Source organism: Ixodes scapularis, unplaced genomic scaffold (assembly GCF_016920785.2).
Source record: "Ixodes scapularis isolate PalLabHiFi unplaced genomic scaffold, ASM1692078v2 PGA_scaffold11__112_contigs__length_91849675, whole genome shotgun sequence".
Taxonomy (NCBI): domain Eukaryota; kingdom Metazoa; phylum Arthropoda; class Arachnida; order Ixodida; family Ixodidae; genus Ixodes; species Ixodes scapularis.
This window is the reverse complement of record NW_024609837.1, coordinates 41,191,744-41,204,530: the sequence shown is the minus strand read 5'-3', so window position 1 is coordinate 41,204,530 and position 12,787 is coordinate 41,191,744. Positions and strand designations below refer to the sequence as shown.

The following is a 12,787-nucleotide window of genomic DNA, read 5'->3' as shown; positions in this document are numbered from 1 at the left end:
GGATGGGCGTCATTTGAGAGCAGGGAAGCGGTGAGCAATATAGAATTTGAGGATCGCTTGAGGCAAATGGATGGGGACCAATGGGCACGAAAGGTTTTCAGCTATTTATACATGAGGAGTATAGACACAAAGTGCAGACAGAGCACTAAGAAATTAAAAGGAAGTTTTTTAGGCTTTAGTGGAGATACGGCACCGCAGGTCTCAGTTAAGAAGAAAGTTAAGGCCACAGAAAGAGACCGGTGGCTATACGAAATGCAAACAAAGGCGGCTCTGGAAAGCTATAGATTAAACAAAACAGTTATTGCCAAAGAAAGCATTTATGACAATTCCAGGGAAGCTCATTGTGGTTTGAGGCGAGGACGGGTGTTCTGCGAACCAGAACACACAGAGCGAAATACCAGGAAATGGATACAGTGTGCACTGTTTGTGGAGAGGAGGACGAGACGGCTGAGCACTTGATACTCTACTGTAAAGGGCTTCACCCTATGCCTACCGAAGACAACATACATTTGATAAAGGCATTGGGTTTTAGAGACAGCGAAGGGAGAGTGGATTTCAAGACTGTACAGATTACCAAGTAAAGATTAAGTGAATGGTGGCAGAAAGCGAGAGAAAACTAGGTATTTTCTTATTAACTGATGGCAAAGGGGTTTTATAGCCTCAATTTCTTGGCAGTGCGGAGTGAATATAGATTTCACATTTAAATGTTCTAAGCTTAAATGTTAAAACAAAATGGCTAGGTGGCGTAAGCTACCGCCCAATCCAAAGGGCTCAGCCGGATTCATCCATCCATCGAAACATGAGTTGGTGTATGAAGCTACGAAAGCGAATCGAGACGTAGCGCCATCTGTGGAAAACTGAGGCTGTCAGCATTTAATGGCGGTCAGAATTTAATGGACCATTATATTCCTTGTGCCTGTCTCTGTCCGTATATTGACTATTTGAATGTAACTTATCAAACCTGCATCCAGAGAATAGCATAATGATAGAGCCATGTCAGCGCTAACTTTTGCACTCCGTGCTTTGAGCAGCGGTGCGCTAACAAGCTCGACCACCGATACCCTCTAAGTGAATTGCGTGCATACGTTAAGATTGCGTTCGCGTTAAATGTCTCTCAGCGTGCCCACTTTTTACCTTGTTCTAAAACGATGATTACTGTAGAAAGTGAGATGTTTGCAGAGGTACTGCGAACTGCCCCGGCACTGGGGAATGCCCGGAACCAGGCATTCCGCGGAGCCTGAAAATGCTGGGTCTTTCAAGGAGCGGTTAGGCTCTTTAAATCGACCGCAAAATTCGGTTTCTTAACCTGTCACGCTACGACTTTGTGCCCATCGGTGGTGCATTTTTTTTTTCGGTCAAATTTGCAAAGAGCGAACTTACCTGAGGAAAAAGTAAAGAAATAAAAAGGCTTAACTCCTATGGAAACTCAGCGAAGCCACCGGTCTTCAAACATCACGGCGCCGTTTCGCACTGGAGACAAGAGATGGCCCAAGCGGTCGTGACGCCAACTGCCTCCAACGAACGAGCATATGGCGCCGAGAGCCGGCGTCTTTAGCAAACGAGCTTCTCGACTCAAAAGCGGCGCGCGTTCCGCAGGCGGCGACATTCGCAGAACCAAAGACAGTCGCGCAACAAAAAGGAACTGCAAAGCAGACGGCATCCGCACCCTGTAATAAAGACAAAAAACTGTCGATAGATCCCGACAAACCATTATTTAATCGGTTATGTGTCCATTCAATATGTTTTATTAATAAGAATGATAAAAAAATACATTGGCAACAAATATCAGAAACGCTCGCGCCACTTTTGAGTCGAAAAGATCGTCTGCTAAAGACGCCGGCTCTCGGCGCCGTGTGCACGTTCGTTGGCGAAGTTGGCGTCGCGACCGCTTGCGCCATCTCTTGTCTCCCGTGCGAAACGGCGCCGTATTGTTCGAAGACCGGTGGCTTTGCTGCGTTTGCACAGGAGCTAAGCCTTTTTCTTTCTTTAGTTTTTCCTCAGGTAAATTTGCCCTGCAAATTTTACAAAAACAAAAACAACATATGAGGGCTACGCTGCACAAAGTCGTAGCGCGATAGGTTAAGAAACCGAATTTTGCGGTCAATTGTAAAAGCCTGGCCGCTCCTTGGAACGCCCAGTATATATGACGAGTAAATGCAAAATAAAATTTCGCTATAAGTTTCATCGAATACCATATTCTCGAAAGTTGCTGAATGAGTTTCGGAGTCAAATCTCCAAAGCGCCTCGGTCAATACCAGCATTGAAAAAGTACACCCTATTATTTCGGGACGGCTCGAGCGCATAACGGTCTCGCGCCGACGTCGCCTTTTACAAAAAATCGCATTGGGGAATCGGCACTTGCGACGACGCGAACTTCGGCGATATTATCTCAGGCTCAAATAACCGGGTTGCCTTTCATAAACGCCTTTTCCTCAAATTCCTTTCTGCACTTCAATACGCTCTCGTCGAAACATCAGCAGGTTTGGCGATGCGGCGCTTAAAATGCAAGTGCACGGTCTCTTCTCCCTGAGCCGAACTATGTGAAAAATAAACACCAAAAAATTAAGCGAGTGTAAAAAAAGCCGACAGCATCCGTTTAGTGGAGCATACGTGAATCTGCAAAAAAATTTTAAGCATTCAACGGCAAGAAGTTATATAGTTTGCCTTTTTATGAACGTTTATTTTTCAAATTGCACGTGTTTTATTCCCTGTGTTGTTGTCTTTTGCAGCTAGAGGAACGTTACCGCAAAACGGCTATTTTTCTGAGATATTCAAGTTAGAAAACAAAAATATGATGTGAAGAAAAAAATATAATTTATTTTACTCTTGGAGAAAGGGTTGTCAGGGTGAGAGGTCTCCTCCTGTTTCTTATTCTGCATCCATCTATATATACCTTCCTCTTTTCCCGATTGAATTGCGAGACCCATTTTCCGACACATTTCAGGTTGCTTCGGTGAGCACTCTCGTTTTATCTATTTATTTTCGAATGTTCTATTTATGTTCTTTATTTGCATTTAATCTCATCATTTCATCTGCATTACTTATTTTTTTTTTCATTACGCTTCGCCCACGATGATACCATTCGTTCCGTGTGTATACTATGTTTAATGGGGTCGAGCACGAGCAAACAATCTTTTCAAAATGAAACTTAGGTAAGAATTGTGTGCCAAAGATTTCTCGCGCTCGCGTGCACTATTTATATATATCTACTTATCGATATTTACATTCATTATGGCGTTCCTTTACACTCAGTCTATAGAATGTTGCCATTTCCTTCTGCCAGACGAGGGACTATACCGTTTCGTCGTTCATCTTGTCGAAAAAAAAAACACACAAACAACTTATACTTATATTGACATCAAAAAGCGTAGTAAGAAAAAGCCGAGCTCCTCGCGGAGTATTACCAAGGAAATCGTTGTGTGTATGTTTATACAGGCGGAAGTTAGTCAGCCTCAGTGGGCGTCTGGTGTCTCAGCTGGAGATGAGCAATTTATTCAGCACGGTGCAACCGCTAAACTGTGGTCTTTAACGTGCACCACGCAGTAGTGATACACGACCGCAAGGTGATATGATGCTCGTTCAGATCAAAACGGGCAGGGGTCGGGATTGAACCCAGGATCCTGGGTTCTGCAGCCCTAGCTTTCGCTCCAAGTGCTCCGAGCTGGTGTGCGCTAGAACACTCGTCCACCAATCCCTCCGTGGAGTATTACTAATTTCCTCCTTAGTGGGTTAAATTAAGATATATGTATATACATTTCTTAGATTAGCTTTATGATATGTTCTCAAGACGTACACCTTTCAAACCTCGAAGGCATCGCTTCTTCTTCTGACAAAAAAATCTCGTAATAACTACATCGCGCAGCCGATCAATAATGGTGCGGACGTCCGTCAAGTTATGAAAGACGTTTACTGCATGACTGTATGGCACGAAGTGCTACAGGCTTCCAGAGCACGCTCGTTTATCTGGTCTCAGCCGCTGGCATGGGAAACACTCGCTTGAAGCGAGGGGGAAACATTTTAGGCAATCTTATCACCCCTCCTTTCTTAATTTACTTGACATGCGTTAACATAAACGATAATAGTACAAACATAATTCTACGGCTGGACACTTTCAGGTTGCCGTCGGCCCCTGCTTGGGTAGCACCGGTCTTGGACTTGCAGGGTTCCAGCATCCTTTGAGACTAATGCTTCATTCCGGAGGTCCGCTGGCAGGTCCGCTGCAGTAATTGGCGGCTCTGTGAGCTCCGCTGAGCTTGCTGAAGGCCAAGATGATGGCTGGCTCGCGACGACATCTCCAGCCTGCCCCTCAGGTGGTGGGTCATCCACCTAAGCCCGGACGGTGTGATTACGATGTCTGAACCTGGTGAAGACACTGCAGGGAGCTTGCACTCTATCCCTGTAAGATATCGGGTCAGTTCTTTTAAGCACAGTTGGGGGAAAACACTTTAGTCCCGGCCGAAAAGTCTGTATACGAACGCTGTCCCCCTTCGCAAACCTCTTTCTAGAGCCCTCCTATAAAGTGTTTGGCGGAATTGACGTGCAGCCACTTGCTCCTGGATGGAAGGCTTTACAGCGTCCAGTCTCGTCAGGAGTCGTCGCTGCAATAGCAAAACTTACGGACACTCTCCAGTGGTGGCTTGGGGGTGTTTCTATATGCAAGTATGAATCCTGCAGGCTTCTCATTGAGCGAACCCGCCTTTTTCTTTCTTAGCGCAGCCTTGAGTGATTGACGAAGCGCCCAGCCAAACCATTGCTACTAGGATAGTATGGTGCAATGCGAACGTGTCGTGCAACCTATAACCTTGAGGTAGCCCTCAAAATCTGTTGACGTTAATTGTGGCCCATTATCGGATACAAGAGTTTCCGGAATTCAAAACGAAAAACAACTCGTGCAAACATGCAACAGTGCTCTCAGAGGTCATGCTTTTCATGGGGAACACTTCCGGTCACTTGGAGTGCGCATCGACAACGATTAAACACGAGACCTCGACAGGAGCCCGCGAAATCAACGTGCACTCGCTCCAACGGTCGTGTAGGCCAGGCCCACGGATGCTGAGGAGCTTTGTAAGGCAGACTACGTTGATTCCGGCATGCTACACAAGAACTCACTTGCGTTCCATGTCTTCGTCAACGGTAGGCCACCAGACGTAGCTCCTCGGCAGGCACTTCGTGCGTACGATCCCCGGGTGCCCCTGGTGCAGTTCGTCCAGCAGGTGCTTCTAAAATTTTGCCAGAACGACGACGCGCAAGCGTCGTCGTTCCGGCATGACAGCCTTGCTACAAAGCTCGCACCGACTTTGAAAGAAGGGCTTCAGCTCGTAGTCTGTGACATGACTTGTCCATCCTGCAAGAAAATGATGCATGACGCTCTTCAGAACCGGGTCTCTGCAGCTTGCCATGTCACGGCAGTGGACAGGCATCGTCTTGAAACGCAGCCCGTAGACACGCTCGTCCGCTGACTCCTCTGGCGATCTGTTGTTAGGCAAGGGTAACCGCGAGAGGCAGTCTGCGTCAGCGTTTTCGGATGAAGAAGTCTCGCAGCAGCGATTGATGGTACGCCTGTCTTGGGCCCAAAAATTATCTGAAGCGGCTTATGGTCAGTGACCAGAACAAAAGAGCGCCCAAACACGTAGTAATAAAACTTACGAACTCCAAAAACTACAGCAAGAGCTTCTTTTTCTAATCGGTTGTAGCCACCCTCAGCTTTTGAAAAGATACGTGAAGCGTACGCAACTAGACGACACGTTTTGTCTTGCCCAATGTGTCACAAAACGGCAGCCACACCGTACGCTGACGCGTCGCACGATAGTTAGAGGGGAGCTTCCGGATCGTGAAGGAGGGTCGAGAAGCGCGGTATGAAATTTCCGTAATAGTTCACGAGTCCGAGCAACGAACGCAGCTGAAGCTTATCCGTCGGACTTGGTGCGTTCCTTATCGCATCTACCTTCTCGTCAGCAGGTTGAACACCGTTTGCGCTGATAACATGACCGAGGTACTGCAGCTGGTCGGGCAAGAACTGGCACTTGAAAAGCTTGACACGGATTCCGAGTTCCGTTAGTCGTTTCGAAGCAGCATCTAACTTCTTTAGATGTTTCGTTTGCGTTTTTTCCGTAACCAAGATACCATCTATATAACACGCAACACCGTCGAGGTCTCGGAGAACGTTATCCATAATCCTGTGGAATATTGCTGGCGCAGCGGCCACTCCGAAAGAAAATCTATTGACCGCATACAACCCCTTAAAGGGTGTTCAGCGTAAGATGACGGCTAAACAGTTCATTGACTTCGACCTGCTGGTACGCACGATTGAGATCAATTTTCGAGAACTGCTGACAATCCGCCAGTATTAAAAATAGCTCATTTACACGAGGTAGGGGATACTGCTCGGTCTCCTACATAGGGTTTAGTTTGACCTTATAATCGCCACTCGCCTAATAGATGCATCCCTTTTAACCACAGGCACCACGGGCGTTGCAAAATAGCTGTTTGCAAATGGCGTTATGATGCCAAGAGCTTCTAGCTTCTTTAGTTCGCTCTCCACAGCCTCACGTAGTGCGTAAGAGACACTCCCTGCTTTCATAAATGTTGGTTTGTGGTTGTTTTTAAAACGCAGCTTCGCTTGCTCATCTTTAATGGTGTCCAGCTCGTCCGACAACAGGTCCTTGTACTTTTGGGGAACTTTCGTCGAGCTGAGGAGGCGGACCGGGTGACGGCTCCGGGTGACAGACTCTCATCAGGTGGAGGCCCTGCACAGCTGACTAGTCAAGCTTGATTTGCTGCAACCAGTCGCGTCCCAGGAGTGGGACGCGACTGGTTGCAGTCGCGTCCCACTCCTGGAACGCGACTGCAAAAAACCCAAAGGCCTTCTTTGTTCGACAACCAAATATCGTAGAAACTGCTTCGCATAGCTCATCAATATTGCGCAAGAATGTAGTTTTGATGTGGCAACGAGTAGAGTTATGTGAACAAAAAAAAAAAAAGAATTAGAAAATTTTAGGTTCAAGTACTTCGGTAAGACACCGGGTGTGTGCAAGTTCAAGTCGGCTGCTCCTTCACGCCGACTCAAAGCGGGCGCCTTTCTCTTGCCAGATTCTCTTTTTATTCTCTCTTTCTTTTTTGGTTGTTTTTTTTAGCTTATGATGGTCCGTATTGAGCGCGAGACAAGGCCTCACGCCTCACGTACAGGCTCGCCCATTCTAAGTCTCGACGACTCGCTAAACCTGTCCGTGTCACCATCCTCAAACGGTATTATGAATCGGATGATGAACTTCTCTCGCAGGTGTAGAGCGATGCCGATCCGGATGATACGTAAAAAATGAGACGTTTACAATTCTCTGTAATGCCGAATTATTTATTTATTTATTTATTTACCCTCACGGCCAGAGATGTTACAGAGGGGAGTGGGTTATTAAAAAGGTACAACAGAAAATACAGCGTACAACAGAAAATATATACAGTGGTTATGGCTCCTTACAAAACAAGATTGGAAACGGTAGTTTTAAAACACTCGATATCGGGGATTTCGGTAATGACTCCGGGAAGGTGATTCCACATTGTTGAGGCACTGGTAATAAAAGACTCATAAAAATGTTTAGTACGACAAGACGGAATGGCAACTTTATGACGGTGATCGATGCGTGCTGAAACGTAATGAGGTGTTGTTAGTAGTCTTTCTTTTAGAATCGGATTATTATGATATCTCTTATAAAACAAGCACAGACGAAACATTTTTCTACTTTGTGAAAGAAGAGGTAATGATAGGCTAGACTTCATATGCGGTTACACTGGATGTACGATGATAATTTGAAAGGATGAAACGAGATGCGCGGTTCTGAGTCGCTTCTAATTCGGAGATAAGTGATTCTTGATCAGGAACCCAAACCAAAGCTGCAGATTCCAATTTAGCACGAACTAATGTTTTATATAAAAGTAATTTTAATGAGCTGGGAGCAAGACAAAAGAGCAAGTGGAGGAGGGAAGCCCCGTCTTCCTCCTCCTCTCCTCGTCTTCTGCTCCTCCCCTATTTAGCGGAAAATTTTCGCTAAATTTCCCACTAATTTTAGTCGGCAAATTTTTTCGCTAGATTTAGCAGGCAATTTTTTCGGCTAAATTTAGTGGGGAAATTTTTCCGCTGATGGTCCTGGGGAATTTTTTTCCGATACACTTAACGGGAAAACTTTCCCGTAAATATAGCGGGGAACTTTTTTTCCGATAAATTTAGCGGGGAAATGTTCCCGCTAAATTTAGAGGATAACTTTCTTCGCTAAATTTACCACGACACTTTTTCCGCTAAATTTTTAGGGTAAATCTTTCTGCTGGAGCTTTTTTCACTAAATTTAGTGGGGAAAGCTTTCCGCTATATGTAGCGGGGAAATTTTTCCGCTAAATTTAGCTGGGATTTTTTCCGATAAATTTAGCCGGGAAATCTTTCCGCTAAATTTAGTGCAAAATTATTTTCCGCTAAAATCTGAGGGACATTTTTTGCTAAGTATACTGGGAAACTTTTCCGCTAAACTTAGGGGGGAATTCCCCTGCTAAATGTAGCGGGAAAATTTCCCCGCCCCGCATAGCGGGGAAAATTTCCGCGCCAAATTTAGCGCGGAGATATTCCCGCTAAATTTAGGCGCTGTGTGACGTCTCAAGGGTGACGTCACACATGACGTCACTGGTGACCCCCGTGACGTCATTATGGGAACGCCCCATGCGGGCTTTGCGTTTCGTCGCTGCCACAAAAGAAGAAAATAATAATAAACTCGCGCCCTGTGCACGATGCGCAACGTGCGCACGAACCACGCTCGGGTTCGGGCTGCTGACAATGAGTCGTTCGCCGGCAGCGAAGTAAAAGGTGTGTGTTCTGATATCTGCCTCGTTGGTCCTTCTTGAGAGTAAGTGGTACGCACCGAACCCTAAGACCTATATAAATAAACAAAATAAAGATTCGTCAGAGTGCATCTTTCCTCTTTCCGTGCTCAGTTTGTTTTAACCTCGGTTTTTATTTTATTTTACTGCGGAGTATAAAATTTTTTCGGAGCAAACAAATAATGTTCCCACTTTTTCAAGTCTAAGTAAAAAAAAAAAAGAGAAAAATGAAAGAAAGCAATTAGTTCCATGTCTAACAATTTGGTGAATCAGTTTAACTTTATTAATAAATATTCTTAATTTCTGTCAAACGTTCGCTAGGTTAAATTTTAATTATTCTAAATAAAACCTAATAGTTTAGGTTATTATATTGATTGATTCAAAACCTAGCTACATTTCGACCGGGGGGCAATATTGTTAGAGTTACCCTAAAGTAAGTGAAATAGTCTCCACAAGTCTCCTTTCTTTAGTTAACGATATTCTCGGTACACTACTGATTTCCACAGCCGTTAAGAGGTGATAGTAGCCTCGAAAGTCTAAGCCTGTTCAGTGAATATAAGATTCCTAACACTTTAATAATACCGTGACACAATTGGCAGAATTCCGAGAAAAGATACCATTCTCACCGAAGCGTGCCAAAACCCGATGTGACATTAACCCAATGCGCTTCGCAGAAATGGAAAGCGGCCGTCAATGCTAATTTTATATATATCTGCCCTATGCTAGCTGTAAGGTAGGCTGAGCGGGCGATCATTGCCGACAGCATTTGCCCTCTTTCACATGGACAACGAAACACGACATCTGTAGGGCGATGCTTCGCGTTTGCCGCCTTCCACGCTCCAACTGTCGGCGGCTCATAATTTCTAACTCTGACAAGCGGCGAGGGGTGACAGCTCATTTCTCGCCTCTGAATGTTCTTTCAGTTATGGGTGCACACTCTTTGGGCTTGTGACTCTGCTCCTTGTCACTGTATCGATTTACTCGACGGTGTTTCTTTTCGTGCGTAGTTTGTTGTTGCGCTTTTAATTGTTGTCGACGATAACGTTGACTTTTGTGTTATCATTAAAGCGCTTTTGTTTTTGCTGGAATAATAATTGTATGTTGTTTCCTCCCGGTTTCTTCTAACCTTACTTAAAAGTCAAGTATACCGCACGAAATCGCGGCTTTCAAAGGTGTTTCTGTGGAAAAGTGGTGTCGCGAGAAAGTCCAATTCTCAACCCACGACATGCAGACTTCACTGCCCCGTCAGCTTAAACGTAAACGTATAATAAACAAAACACGTGCTCTGATGGAGCGAATAAGTTTCTAACAGATTCTGGGGAGCTGCAAGTTTAAAAAATAAAGCTTCGTCAATATCATAGATTTTACTGAGTATTTCATTTTAATATTGTTTCGATTGCGTTCCGAGCGTCTAACTCGCCAACGAGCGGACTTGAAAAGACAGCTTTACGAAGTAGCTATATAGAGAAGACTAGTTTAGCGAAAAACAACCTGCACATATCCTAGTTACGCTCCCCTGCATGCTGATTTGTGCGATATCAATGAGCAAAGATCGTTTGCGAACAGCAGCAGAATTTGGCCGTTTTGTACATTGAGTTATAACACTTGGCATCTCCGAAACCCAATGGTGTTCTTCAAAATGATTCCCCCGTTAAAGCACTCTAAGTCAGTCTGTTTAAATACGGATGACCTTAATTCATCCATTAACAACATTGAAAAAGACCTGATTTTAAAAAAAATACAATGGGACGTTTAGGGACATTTGTCCCCTCTCACTTAAAAAAAAATGTGTCGCATATTTTTACACATTAAAAATAAAATCTATGGGTTTAATGGCGCCAAAAAAATTTCAACGCAATTAAGTAGGCCTCTTAAATGTGTTCGCACTTTTCCCAGATTTTTCCGTTCATCTTTTGTCTTCTGAACATACAAGAAAACATATTAGATTGATTGTTTCGATGTCACACGATGTTTATTCGTTAATCACAAGTAAAATGAAGATTCTTATTTACAGTTATAAACTAGGAGATGCGTCTTTACCAGTAGCTGATCACTTAAAGCACTTTGCGGTAACGATACTCTCAGATTTAAAATGGAAACTGAACGTAGATTGTTTGTACCGTAAGGCAATAAAAAAGTTGTGGTTCTTGAAGCGCAATTTTAGGCACGCTGCGCGTAACGTAAAATTATCGGCACACACAAACCTGGTAAGTCCAACCCTGGAACACGCCTGCCTTGTGTGGGATGCGTATAATAAGAACGAAAGTAACAAGTTAGAAAAAATACAAAGAATGGCAGCTCGTTTGATCCTTTCGAGGTATGATCGAACTAACTCGGTGGCTTCAATGCTCAAAGAACTAAACATCCCTTTATTGTCAAGTAGCAGAGAAATTACCAGACTTAAACTTCTTTTTAAACTCTCTCGATGCCAGCTGAACATTGACACCTCCCGTGCTTGCTACCACGCTCGACTCGATAATTGCGGGGTGTGCATAACAAGGCCTTGAAGTACAACGGTAAACAATAACATTTTCAAGTATTCGTTTTTTTTTTTTTTTTTTTTGTTAGAATTGTTAAGCAATGAAACGATCTACCAGAGGGTACTGTAGATATAGAAAATGTTGTTGCCTTCGAGGAAACGCTGGAGAAGGGAAGCTGTTTGGTTTTCCGAGTGTGTCATGTAGTTAAATTTCAAACATTTTCAGAAAGCTTTCAAACCTTGTGTGCTTGTATCCGCGTGATTGTACTGTATATTTTGTTATAGATTGTGAAATGTATTGGTATGTCATTATCTTCCACTCCTGTAACCGTCCTGAAAAAAGGGTAAACAGTGAACACCATTCATAAATATATAAATAAAACAAAAAAATATGAAGGAAAATGAGAATTTGAACAAAACGCCCAAGAATTGCTGAAAAAAAAAAGAAATGGAAGAAAGCCAGTAAGATTTACAAGCGGAAAGGAGAGTCAGAAAATGATAGTGACGGAGAAAGCAAAAGAAAAAGGGTGACAACCATTAATTGGAACCGCATGCAATATTTCATGCAACGCCTCAGCTGGATGCTTGGTGGCGAGACAATTATCGGAATGGGCGACGTAGTTCTGGGTCGTATTAAACGCCCATTTTGTTACCGCAACGACCAACGGACCCGTTTCCGACGGGCGGGATTCGCAGAACCCGAGAGAAAACTAGAAGAAAGGCTCTGTTTAATGGTGCATTCGACTTATAACCTGAAATAAAACTACACTGTACAGCGAAATCTGCGCTATTGTAATTTCTACTTTTTTTATTTCCTGCGCGGTGTCTTTTGACACCCGGGCCTCGCATTATCTGTTTGTGTGCTTCTTGCTGTTTGAACTTTACTCTGGATAGAACCAAGCATATATTACTAGTATGGATGGGTGGCTATCTCGTACAATTACTATCGTCATTAGAAACACCAATTTACAGCTAATAGTGTTATTTGGTGAATGCGGCTGGTAGGGAATCGGGCGGAAGATTTAGTATAGGCTAGTGCCATTTCCAAATTAAAAAGAAAAAACTTAATTACCATTTTTAAGCTCTTTCGGCGCACCTGTATTGAAAAAGGAATTTTTTATGGCCTGACAGAAGGTAGTAAACGTAAATTATTAAATTCTAGAATCATTTTTTTCATTAGTGCGCAAGAGTGCACTTTTAAACTTTTGATGGTCCAGTGAATTGAGAAAAAATGTATCAGTATATAAACGCTCCTGAACAGCATGCACGAAGGTCTTCGTAAAACAAGCTTTTCAATATTCAGGACATTTTAAATACAAATTTTGAGAAATAAAAACTGCAAGAATGGTAAGAAGCCAAAGTATACAGGCCCCGAGCGGGTTAGAAAACAGCATAATCCAAACTCTGACATCAGTAGAAATATACAAACGGAGAAGACTTAAAGATGCA

General features: G+C 43.7%; 1 long non-coding RNA gene across 1 annotated transcript; it reads right to left on the bottom strand.

The window, feature by feature from the left end:
- Nucleotides 1-3,888: 3,888 nt before the first annotated feature.
- On the bottom strand, nucleotides 3,889-5,855 carry LOC115319897. The gene is made up of 3 exons (XR_003918546.2): nucleotides 5,647-5,855; nucleotides 5,110-5,344; nucleotides 3,889-4,396 (listed from the first exon to the last, which is right to left on the bottom strand). It is a non-coding gene; the product is annotated as an uncharacterized LOC115319897 (long non-coding RNA).
- Between the last annotated feature and the right edge of the window lie 6,932 nt (nucleotides 5,856-12,787).